Genomic DNA, 13028 nt, shown 5'->3' with positions numbered 1-13028 from the left:
GTAAGATCAAGTTCACGTGGCACAGCCACATTAGGGAATCGTCTAATGGAAAAGTTGTGTTATGTCCATTACGTGCTTTAGTTTGGTCGTGTTGCAGAGATTTGGCATTTAAGTTGGATCGGTAGGGCAGGCCTTTTTAAACAGGTTGGTTTTTAGTGATTTCCGGAAGTTTAAGTGGTCGTACGTCATTTTCAAGGCTTTTGGTAATGCGTTCCTCAGTTGTGTGCTTATGTAGGAAAAACTAGATGCGTAAATTATTTTGTATTTAAGTCCTTTGCAGCTTGGGTAGTGTTGATTCGGATGTATTTCTAATTGGTAAGTCGATCAAGTCTGTCATGTAACTCGGTTTGATATGTTTTATGTTTGGTTAGATATCTTATGTATGTTTTTATGGCAGGGGTGATCAGGAGGATGATTGGGGAGAACTGGAGCTGCAGGATCAAGACAAGTGGTCCATTTTGATGGGCATTAGAACCTTTTAATGCACTCATATCCACTTTTTGTATATTAATTCATAGGTTAACATCTGTAAAATCAATTTTGTGTTCACTACATTTTTAAAGATGCATTAAGGAACTGAATATGTGCTGAAAATATACAGAACCCTAGAGGATATTTCAGTGATATATAATATCCTGGCTGGGCTGTCCTAGCTCGGTATGATTTCTGCAGAAGGATCTGTCTTAGCTGATCAGGTATAACCTGAACTGGTAAGTCACTTTTATCTGAATGTTGTCAGATTGATAGGTGTAGCACAGGACAATTGATTACAGACAAGGTAGTTCGCAGCAGGGGCATAGCCAGACTTCGGCGGGAGGGGGGCCAGAGCCTGAGGTGAGGGGTCACATTTTAGCCCCCCCCCCCGGCACCGCCGACCCCCCTCCCCCGCTATTGCCAACCCGCCCGCCACCGCCAACTTTGACAACCCCTGCCGACGACCCTCTCGACCCCCATCCCGCCGCCAACCCTCCCCGCCATCGCCGTGGGCTAGCTTTGCTGGCGTGGTCCCCAATCCCCACCAGCCGAGGAGGTCCTCTTTTTCCTCTGAAGGCTTCATTCTGTTTCTGACGTCCTGCACGTTGTATGTGCAGGATGTCAGACTCACAGAAACAGAATGAAGCCATACAACGTGCAGGACGTCAGAAACAGAACGAAGCCTTCGGAGGAAGAAGAGGACTTCCTCAGCTGGCGGGGATTGGGGACCCCGCCAGCAAAGGTAGCCCACGGCAACGGCGGGGGAGGGTTGGCAGCAGGAGGGGGGGTCGAGAGGGTCATCAGCAGGGCCAAATCTACGGGGGCCCAGGCCCCCCCTGGCCCCACATAGTTATGCCACTGGTTCGCAGCAAGTATAGAAAAAATGGTAAAAGAAACAAATATAGATTCTGTAAGGCACAGCTAGAAACAGTTAAACATCTTGCTGGCTGTGACACGTCAGAAGGCCTGTAAACAGAAAAGCACAATAATATAGTATGTCTTATCCACTGGAAACTGTATATACACTTTATAATATTACAGTATGAGAAAAACACTGGGTTATCATTTATTTATGCATTAATAAATTGCCTCTACCCTGGTGATTCAGAGGAGTGTTGTACGGGTATGTTGCTTTTTATAATTGATTTAATATCGCACTATGATAATCTGAATCAGTTGTGTATCCCACTGCTTGATCTCCGTTGCCAAGCAAGTAAGGGTCATTGTTCTCCATTTGTGTATTGCAACTGAAGAGATGAGTGAGGGAGATATAAAGCTTATAAGCAGTATATTTAAAGCAAATCAGAGAAAATATTTCTTCACTCAGTGTGTAAATGAACTCTGGAATTTATTGCCAGAGAATGTGGTAAAAGTAGATAGCTTAGCAGGGTTTTAAAAAGGTCGTAGAATGTTAAGCTGTGTTTTATCCTAAGTATTCTTAACAGTCCAGGAGCGGACTCGTCACTCTCCCTCTCTCTCCCTCTCTCTCTCAAGTAATACTTGCCACACCAAGGAGTTATCTTTTATGCAAACTTTACTGATCTCTTAAGCAGTAAATCCGAACTCCATGAACTCTTATATACAGTTAGCATTTGGTATAAGAGGTTCTCTGCCCATCCAAGACCATTTGGTACAGTCTTATCCAATAAATTAAATGGTTTCTTATAGCAAATCTCCAAAATATATACATATCTACAGGTCCTCCAGTTGATCACCCATCCCTTTCGGCTGTATAATCCAAGGCTGTGCTGATAGCGTTGGTTGTCACCAGCAAACTCCTCCAGAATCAGACCTCCTTGTCTGTCCTCTCCTCCAGAGTTGCCCACCCAGAGCACTCCTCTCAAACAGTTACTGCCTTTGGTTGACGATAACTCCCCCTTAACTCAGCCTTAGGTTATCTGGCCTTTCCAAGATGCCCCTTCTCCTCCTAGGATCCCGATGGGGCTAGAGGCAACCAAAGATCTCGTGCACGCCCATCTATAATATTTATTAACTCTAACTCCTCCCACACTGTCACTCAACAACAAGGTTGCCAGGTGGGCGGTTTTCCCGCCCAATTGGGCGGTTTTCCGCGACCCGCTGCGGGAAATTTTTGCCTGCTGTGGGTTGCGGTTTTTTGGGCTGGTTTTTGTTTTTTTTCGGTGGTTTTTGTGCGGTTTTTCGGGCCGCTGGGGGCGGGGTTAGTGATGTTTGGGCGGGGTTCGTTGACGTTTTCGGCGGGGCTAGTGACGTTTTGGGTGGGGCCGATGACAGAGGAGGCAGGAACGATGACGGAGGAGGCGGAGTCAATGACAGCGGGGGCGGGGGCGGGGTCGATGACGGCGGGGGCGGAGTCGATGACGGCAGGGCAGGGTTGATGACGGCGGGGGTGGGGGTGTGAACTTTTTGGCCGGGTTTCGGGGTCGTGTACCTGGCAACACTGCTCAACAACAAGAAACATTTTTTCTCTGCATCTTATGCTAGGAACCCAACCCTTTGGGCTGGATCCTTTACCTCCCACAACTCAGAATCCTCCCCTCAGAGACTCTGGAGAGTTCTCTCATGATGACACTTAGCAATCTTCATTATAATGGGGGATTACACTGATGTAGAGAGGCTCTCCCTGCACATGCACACTATTGAGTTTGTTATTCGGTTGGAGAGTTAATAGATGTTAGTTAGAATGTGATAACTGAACGTACCCAGCCTAGAGCAGTGGATTATGCAGGTAATAAATATTTTAAAGAAACCATACAAAGCCTGCTTTCTGCACAACTCTGTCAAATCTTGACCAATTCCAATAAAATTTGGGATCCACAATTTCGGGTATAACTTGTATAAAATGTTTGTACGTTTGGGTAGCTTTCCAGGTGCCCTTGACCTGGATTGGCCGCTGTCGGGGACAGGATGCTGGGCTCAATGGACCTTTGGTCTTTTCCCAGTATGGCATTACTTATGTACTTATGTCATCCTGAATAAATTTGCAATAAGCCTACACTCACGCTGGCCACCTCTTCTAAATGATGTCACTTTACTACCTGGTTCTTCAACTGTTACAACTGATTGGGCCCCGCCATAGTAACATAACATAGTAACATAGTAGATGACGGCAGATAAAGACTTATAGGGTCCATCTAGTCTGCCCAACAAGATAAAGTAATAACATAAGGTATAATGTGATATTACATTTGCATACTTGATCTTGATTTGTCCTTGCCATTTTCAGGGCACGGACAGTAGAAGTCTGCCTGGCACTAGCCTTATTCTCCAGCTATTGAAGCTGTCATCGAAGTCCACTCCAGCCCACCCAAATCTCTCCAGCCACAATCAGGGTGCAGACCATAGAAGTCTGCTCGGCACTGGCCTTGTTCAGCTACTGAAGCTGAATTTGTCCAGCCATGATCATGACACAGACTGTAGAAATCTGCTGTCATGAACCGGGGTAGGCCCTTGGGCCGCAGCTGAGCTGATGCTTCCTAGCCAACCCGAGAGCCGGCTAGGCCCCGACCAGTGGCAGGTAAGACACCTAGGCAAGGCTGGACTGGACAAGGTTGGAGCTTGAAGACAGGATTGGAGCTTGGAATCAGGACTGGAGATGGATGTCAGGGCAGGAAAAAAGCTGGAACACAAAGCAGGGCTAGAACAAGATACAGGCAGGAACAGGAGACAAACTGGAACAAGGCTGCAACACACACTAGGCAACTCTAGCCTAGGAGACCTGTTGCAAAGGCACTGGCTGAGAGACAGGAACTTCCTTAAATACTACCAAACAGGAAGGATGACATCAGCCAGTGCCCTTTTGCAGAGCTATACAGGAAGTGCTGGGTTTCCAGGAAGTAAACAGATCCATCTTGGCACAGAATACTGCTGGAGTCCACAGAGAACAAGTGATGGATGTGACAGTACCTCTTCTTTGAAGCACCCTCCCTGGACGCAAGGGTTCGAGTTTGAGGGAATAAAGATGTTGACATGGAGGGGCATAATCAAATGGTGCCGACCATCTATATGGCCAGCCATCTTCGGGGCCGGCTAAATCTCAACATTTAGGTCAAATGTTGAGCTCACCGGGTTTAGAGATGGCCGGCTTCGGTTTTCGGCCATAATGGAAACCGGGCCCGGCCATCTCAAACACGGCGAAATGCAAGCCCTTTGGTCGTGGGAGGAGCCAGCATTTGTAGTGCACTGGTCCCCCTCATATGCCAGGACACCAACCGGGCACCCTAGGGGGCACTGCAGTGGACTTCACAAATTGCTCCCAGGTGCATAGCTCCCTTCCCTTGGGTGCTGAGCCCCCCCCCAAATCCCCCCCACTACCCACAACTGTACACCACTACCATAGCCCTTAGGGATGAAGGGGGCACCTAGATGTGGGTACAGTGGGTATTTGGCGGGTTGGGAGGGCTCAACATTTACCACCACAAGTGTAACAGGTAGGGGGGGATGGGCCTGGGTCCACCTGCCTGAAGTGCACTGCACCCACTAAAAACTGCTCCAGGGACCTGCATACAGCTGTCAGGGAGCTGGGTATAACATTTCAGGCTGGCATAGAGGCTGGCCAAAAATGTATTTATTTATTTTTGGGGTGGGAGGGGATTGGTGACCACTGGGGAAGTACATTTCTTTTTTCAGCCTTTTAACCTTCTGCGGTAAAAAGGGCCTCACTGCGTGGCAAAAATGGCCGCTGCCTCTAGCTCAGGGCCCTTTTTACCACAGCTTAGTAAAAGGGACCCTTAACTGGTAATGTGGTTACCATTCCCAGGACAGATTCGGGAAGTCCTGCTCTTCGGATCTCTTTTATGGCTTGTGTCTTGACTTGAAGCTGTCATGCGAAAGTATCATAATATTATGGATGGTTTGGGTTTATGGTACACAGTTATCTATTCTTTATTTGTGATTCATATGTATGTACGAAGAATAGGCATTTTGATAATATTATACATGATCATAAGAGCGAAGAGCAAAATTATTAACTAGACACGTGCACATCACATTTCTGAGAGGAGTTGGGGTGGGGGGGATGGGGATGGGGGTAGGGAAGGTGGTAGTTGTATTTGATAAAGTGGGAAAGTATCGGATTTGTATCATTTGCTATGTTGTGAGTCGCTCAATAAAAATGATTTAAACATAAAGAGATGACTAGAAACAGGAGTTTGAATAAAGAAAGAGACCTATTGATACAGTTTATAAAGCCAGTTCCTCTGCAGTGTTTGCTTAGGTTATATATACATGGTCTCAATGAAAAAAAAAACACTTCTGTTTTGTTTAATTCCAATTATTCAAATTCTGCTTTGATTTTTTTTTCTTTTCATTTTTTTTTTTAAAGGAGTCTTAGCATCATTCAGTCTGCAGTTAAATCAAGTGCATTCCCTTAAGAGGATGAAAATGGTGATCTTTGTTTCTCCACCGGGATTTACAGCAAGGGCAAGTGAAAGGGAAGGAGATTAACTTCCTTTGTGGGGAGGGTAAGATGGATAGGGATGCAGGCAGCAGCTGTATTCTGAACTCAGAATAATCATGCCACAGACTGGCTACAGAGAAAAAGATTAATGACAAGAAAAAACAAACAAAAAAAACATTATTTTTATTTTTAAAAACCCTGAATATGATTCACTTATTCTTTATTAATTCTGAAGGCACACACAGAATAGCTACAGACGAAATTATGAAATAATGTGAGATTTGATTGTTTGTTTAGATTTAACTTGTGGCACCACAGGGACTGTGGTAGGGCAAGCCATTTATAGTCCCATTCATGCTAAAACAGCACAGAACTGTATAAAGCGACATTTGCAAGAGACAGAAAGATTATGAAGTGCCCTACTGTGCGTTATGCGACCTTACTACAGGGATCACAGAGGCACCCTATACATTTCTATCAAGGGCAGATATGCTCCGGCTAGTTTCCTGGCCCTGGATACAGAAAAGACATTTAAGTTGTTATCTTAATTATGCAAACCTGTTAAAGAAATTGAATTTTGGATCAAGCTTCCTAAGAGCCATTAAGGCATTACACAGCAAGCCAATAGAGAGAGGATGGAGATCAATGGCAACCTGACTCACCCCTTTTATTTGAACAGAGGGACAGGGAAGCATTGTCTCTTCTTTGCTCAAGCAATAAGGAAAAGCGGGGCAGTAGGAATTACAGGGTGGAATACTGAACATTAAATGCTATATAAGCAGTGGCGTTCCTAGGGGCCCTGAACTAATCGGTGCAGCGCCCCCCTGGAAAAGCACGACCCCCCCCCGGTGAAATAACCCCCCGGGTGCAGCGCGACCCCCCGGCGAAAGAACCCCCGGGATGCACGCCGCTGGGGGGGAGGGGTGCCGCGCGCGCCTGCCGGCTGTTCGTTTCCATGCTCCCTCTGCCCCGGAACAGGAAGTAACCTGTTCCAGGGCAGAGGGAGCATGAAAACGAAGAGCTGACAGGCGCGCGACACCCCCCCAGTGGCGTGCATCCAGGGCGGACTGCCCCCACCGCCCCCCTTGGTACGCCACTGTATATAAGAAAGGACTTCTCATTTCCCTCCTCACCTTATGCGATGAAGCTACAAAGTAGTAAATTTAAAATGAATCGGAGAAAAGATTCTTCACTCAACGTGTAATTAAGCTCTGGAATTCGTTGCCAGAGAATGTGGTAAAGGCGGTTAGCTTAGCACAGTTTAAAAAAGGTTTGGACGACTTCCTAAAGGAGAAGTCCACAGACCATTATTAAATTGGACTTGGGGAAAATCCACTATTTCTGAGATAAGCAGCATAAAATGTTTTGTACTTTTTGGGGGTCTTGCCAGGTATTTGTGACCTGGATTGGCCACTGTTGGAAACAGGACGCTGGGCTTGATGGACCTTTGGTCTGTCCCGGTATGGCAATACTTACGTACTTATGATTTTTTTTCAGGGAATTTGTTCTTATTTCTGGATACAAACTAAATCACTCAGTTATGTTACTATTCAATAGTTTTTTTTTTATTTACTTAGGGGCCCTTTTACAAAGCGACGGTAAGCCCAATGCGGACTTACCACTCGCTAAAAAGGAAGTTCCCACCCCCAGCACACTGTCATATCCGCCACTACAAAAAAAAAATTTTTGTCGCGTCGGTCTGCACCCAGCCAGTATTCACTGCCTTTTACTGCTGGGTTAGCGCGGAAGCCCTCACCGCCAACTCAATGGGTGGTGGTAAGGGCTCCCCCCCCCCCCCCACGAAATGGCCACGTGGCAAGTCCTTCACTTGCTGCACTGCCCTTTCCTAAAAAAAAGAAAGACCTACCTTTTACCTGCTGTGATAAAAGGGGGCCTCGGCGCACATCACAAACATGCGCCGACACCAGCGCAGTCCCCCCCCCCCCTTTTTTTTTAATTTGTAGAAGTCTTTATTAAGCATTGAGAGCCATAACATAAAAAACAACAAGCCAATACAACAAACTCTGGGCAATTCGTGGCCACACTCTGACCAAATGGGAAGCTGTTTGGGATCCTTTCTTGAAACACTGCTCCTGATGGAAGCTCGGGATTGTGCGCAGTCCCCTTTTTGCCGCAGCTTGGCAAAAGCTGGAAAGCTAACAAAGCAGTGTACATTCGGGTACAGTAGGTGCCTTTCAATGGCAATGTGATTTTCATACCTGGGTCTAAGAGGCCCAGCAAAAATGAGAGATTTACATAGCCTCACCTATCCAGTTTTTATGCTCATTTTAAAATAAACCTATGTTTCATCCTCCCCCCATGACAAGAATGTGGTAAAAATGAATGTCCTGCAATATTTTTTCATTGCTGTTCTCCATAGTGTCCTGCTCAGTCTCCAAGAGGTATTTTGATTTTCATCAGAATTATATCCTGCTATATCCAGAATGGAAAGTAAACCAGGTTCCCCGTGATAGCAAGTGAGGGTGACAGAGTCAATGGGATCAAACCTATGGCCCTCAGGAGATAAGGCTGAGTATCTGCCACAGTGCAATAGGATATGCAGAACTGAGGAAGAAACCAGGGGACAGGAAGGCAGGCACACTGCCAGAAGTCCCCTTTGGACCAGCAATGGGAGTGTCCTGGTTTGGATCCACATATAAACAAAACCAGGCAACTACACACTCTCTTGTCCAGTAGTTTCGGTGGGGATCTTCTAGTGGCTTCAGTGGACTGGCCCCTGCGCTTGTTACTGTCTTGATTCCTGCTCTGTGCTGTGCTTGCTTTATCCTGTGGTTCCTGTTCCTGATTCATTTCTGGTTTATCCTGTGACTTCCTGGTACTTATTCCAGTCCTGGTATTGTCTGGACAGTGTTGAAAATGGCTTTCCATAGTTTTTTTTTATTTCATAGGTATGAGACGCTGCTCTGAGTTTCTCCGCTCCATATTATTTTGAGTGTATTTTAGCGCTTACAATATTTGAAAAGAGATATATAAATTCCTTTGATATTTGGATAGAATAAGCAACCATCACGTGGTGAGAAGACTCCTGACGCAGGCCTGAACGGCCGAAACACAGCTGTGTCGAGTTTTTTTCTCCCTACTTTTCTATGGCTAATAAAGTATATATTTTTCAATTTTTATATTAAAAATTGTCATCTTTTTTATATATATCTATATTTTTAAATATATGTATTTTATTATTTTTATGTTTTTATATTTTTTATTTTTTGTTTTTGTTAGTCATCTTCGCTGTTTTGCCTTCTGTTGTTTTTTTGTGAAGACTGGTTTCTTCTGTTTTTTTGCATTTCCATGGTTTTAACAGTTGTAAATTAGGATGCATTTTACATACTGGTTTATGGTTTTCTTTATTTGCTATACCGCCGTTTCATGGCAACACAGCAAGGTGGTGTACAGACAAAATTAAAATGCCAAGGAAAGAATTCCATTATTCAATAGGAAAGATGAAAGACAGCAAGTGCACAAGCAACCAAGGAGCATACACGCAGAGATGGCTTCAATCATTCATCAGACTTACAGGCTTGACAGTCAGGGTTAGTTGTTCCCTAGCCTCCCCAGTGCTTAGAGGTTATCATTAAAGGTAAGTTGAAATAAGTAGGTTTTTTTTTAAGTTTCAACAATTTTTTATTGATGATATAACAGACTGAACATTTCGCAATCTTAAACATGTAGATTATATATTCCAACTAGATACAAGTTAATGCTTTATCATCAATTATTTTGTATTATACCCTCCTCTCTCCCACTGGTCCTTGATTAATAAATATTCTTGCATGTTGAGGGCTGTGTCTGGAATTGTTTAATCAGCAAAGTCCACATTTTCAGTCCATGCTTGTAAATCCTCGCATTCAAGAGCTAGGAGATAGAGCCTGTTTTCTTATAGCTCTCCCCCTTTACTCCCCTCGGCAATGGATATTACTATTGTCCTTTACAATATCCGATCGTTGAATATATTTTCCCCAATTCACAGCCCAACAACAGTTCCCATACACCAACCCGTAACATAGCTTAGTAAACGAATTCTGTACCATTAACAGTTGGAATCATCCTCGTAAATAAGCATCTAAAAGGGCTAATACTAATCGAACCCCTTCCCATCCCCCCACCCCCCCCCCCCCCCACCTATCCACGATACTGACCCATTATCCAATTATCCTCTCATACCCTTCTACCCGAGAACCATCCAATTTTATAGTTGGGAGCCTCAAATTCTTCTAGTTGGAGCCAGCTATTGAAGGAGAACTAGTCAAAGCAGTGAGTTTGTTAAGAACATAGCTTCTTGCTTTAGGAGATATCACCTGAAGGTATCTCCTCCAGGTCAGGTAAAAATTATTTTGGGTTTTAAAGTTAAGCAAGGAGTCTTGGAGTTCCATCAAAAGCAAAGCATGAAAACGATTTCGCCATTGCCAATAAGAGGGACCGTGATCTAAGATCCAGTTCACTAAGATACATTTCATACCCACCAAGAAAGCCTTATGAACGAGTGCACTCTGGTGATTCGTGTTTCCCTCAATCGGGGGAAGACAACCCAGCAAAATACATTGAGGTAACATTCGGACCCGATGTCCCCCGATACTACCCATAAACCTAGTTATCCTGACCCAAAACGCTCTAATAGCCCCGCACTTCCAAAAGGCGTGGAAAAAGTCATTTTGGGACCCTCCACATCGCCTGCAAGCTGCCGACTCTAAATATCCCATGTGATATAGTCTAGATTGGGAGGTGTAAGCACGGTAAGTAACTCTGATCTGACATTCCCGCAGCTCTACACTTCGTGTCCATTTCAAAACTCCCCTCAACCCCTTCAGTAGGTCCCGAGACGAAATTGGTGCTTGTATATCTCCCGCCCATCTGGTTGCCAACAAGCCCAGGTCTCTTTGCGGTCTGGTCATAATCAGTCTCTTATATAACATGGAGATGGAAACAGGATCTCCCGACGGCATCTCTAACAGGGCATCCAATTTGGTGGTCAAATCAACACCCAATGCCCTGCGCGTAAGAGAAGTCACATAGTGTCGTATCTGTTCATATGCGAAACGGTTACCCCAGTCTAATGAATTTAACCCAAGGTCTTCCATGGACTTCATCTCGCCATTTGGTCCCAACACATGGTGCAGGAACAGTATCCCCCCCTCACCCCAGGACCTCACCACTTGGTTATCCATGCCCGGACGAAATGCCTCATTGCCCTGCAGGGGGAGCAAGCTACTACATCTGCAGTCGAAAGACCAGATCTTCGCCAAATCTTTCCATACTCTTCTTAAGGGCTCTATCAAGACACTAGACCGTATGTATGTGGGCAGATCTTTCCGCAGTGCCTGCAGTACATAAAAAATATGTAGGGGACCACACAGCTCCACTTCCATAGCCAGGGGAGTGAAACTCTCCGTCTGCTGATACCAGTCCCCCAAGTGACGCAAGAGACAAGCCATATTATAAAGTTTAATATCTGGGACTCCAAATCCTCCCTCCCCGCTTTTCCCTTTGAGAAATTCAAACTTGACCTGAGGCCTTTTCCTAGCCCAAAAGAATCTGGAAAGCATATTTTGAAGTGCTCTTAAGTCCCGTTGTTTGAGGTAAAGTGGGATCGTCTGCATGCAATAAAGCCACTTGGGAAACAACACCATATTAAACAGAGCAATCCGCCCCATCAACGACAACGGCAATCCATCCCATCTCTCCAATATTTCCCTGGTACTCTTCAGCAGCTGCGCTATATTATATTCGCCTAGTTGTCTAGGATCCTTAGTAAGTAATATTCCCAAATATTTAAACGCCTCAGCCTGCCTCCTAAAGGGGCAATGTAAGCTCTCCCATTGGTGATCCCTCATAAATAGAGACATTACCTCTGTTTTATCTAGATTAAGACTAAACCCAGAAAAATCTCTGAACTCGGCAAATATTTCCATGAGAGCTGGCAAGGACACCTGTGGATTTTCGATTATCACCAATAGGTCATCCGCAAACGCAGAAATCTTAAAGGATTCCTCCCCTATCTGTACCCCCTTCACCTCCTCCATTCCTTTAATATCCCTAATCAGGGGGTCTATCACCATTACAAAAAGGAGGGGTGAAAGAGGACAGCCCTGTCTAGTTCCCCGAGATATTTCAAATGGTTCTGACATCTGGTCATTAACTAGAACTTCAGCAGTATTATCTTGGTATAGGGCTTTTATTGCTGCATGGAAAAATCCCATCACCCCATAGGCCCTCAATATAGCGAACATAAAATCCCAGTTGACATGGTCAAAAGCCTTTTCGGCGTCAAAACTTATTATTAAAGCTGGGGTTGAATATCGGTGCAATGTCTCCAAAGCCCCCAAGATTTTTCTCATATTTCGTATCACTGTTCTCCCCCGCACAAAACCCACTTGTGATTCCTCTACTATGCTTGGGAGAATTCTTCCTAATCTGTTTGCCAAGATCTTGGCAAACAGTTTGGTCTCAAACGGCAGAAGGGAAATAGGTCTGTACGAACCAGCTTGTAGAGGATCTTTACCTGCTTTTAACAGCACCACGATTTGTGCCTTTCGCAAGGACTCGGGCAGAATTCCTGTCTGTACGTATCGGTTAAACACTTCCGTTAGGCAAGGCACAACCTCTTGGCTGAGAAGTTTGTAAAATTCAGCCGTAAGTCCGTCCCCTCCCGGTGATTTATGCAATGGGCTGTTTCGTATACCCCAGCTTACCTCCTCTTCCGAAATGTCTGCATTAAGACTTTCTTGCTGCTGGTCAGTAATTTTGGGCAACTGTTGACCCTCTATATACCCTTCCGCCTGCAAACCCTGTTCCTCAGGGACTGAGTACAGTTGTTCATAAAATTGTTTAAAGACTTCATTCACCTCTGCAGAAGTGTGATGAAGCCCTCCCTCTGTATCTTTTATTTGAGATATAAATCGCGAGCCCCCTATTTGTTTCACTAAGCGGCCCAACATTTTCCCCTGCTTATTGGCATATTTATATAACTGGAAGCGATAGAATTGATTTGATTTTTGTGCCTTGGCATGTATTAATTGGTTCAGGGAAGCCCGAGCCTCCAACAGTTGTGTCTTGTGTAAGCTGGAAGGCATGGCCCCAAACCTCTGTCTAGCATGTCTTACTGTTTTCTCCATACGGAGGATCTCTGCGTCCCTAGACCTTCTCTTATGTACATGATATG

The sequence above is a fragment of the Microcaecilia unicolor genome, chromosome 2 (assembly GCF_901765095.1).
Source record: "Microcaecilia unicolor chromosome 2, aMicUni1.1, whole genome shotgun sequence".
Lineage (NCBI taxonomy): Eukaryota > Metazoa > Chordata > Amphibia > Gymnophiona > Siphonopidae > Microcaecilia > Microcaecilia unicolor.
This window is presented reverse-complemented; position numbering follows the sequence as displayed.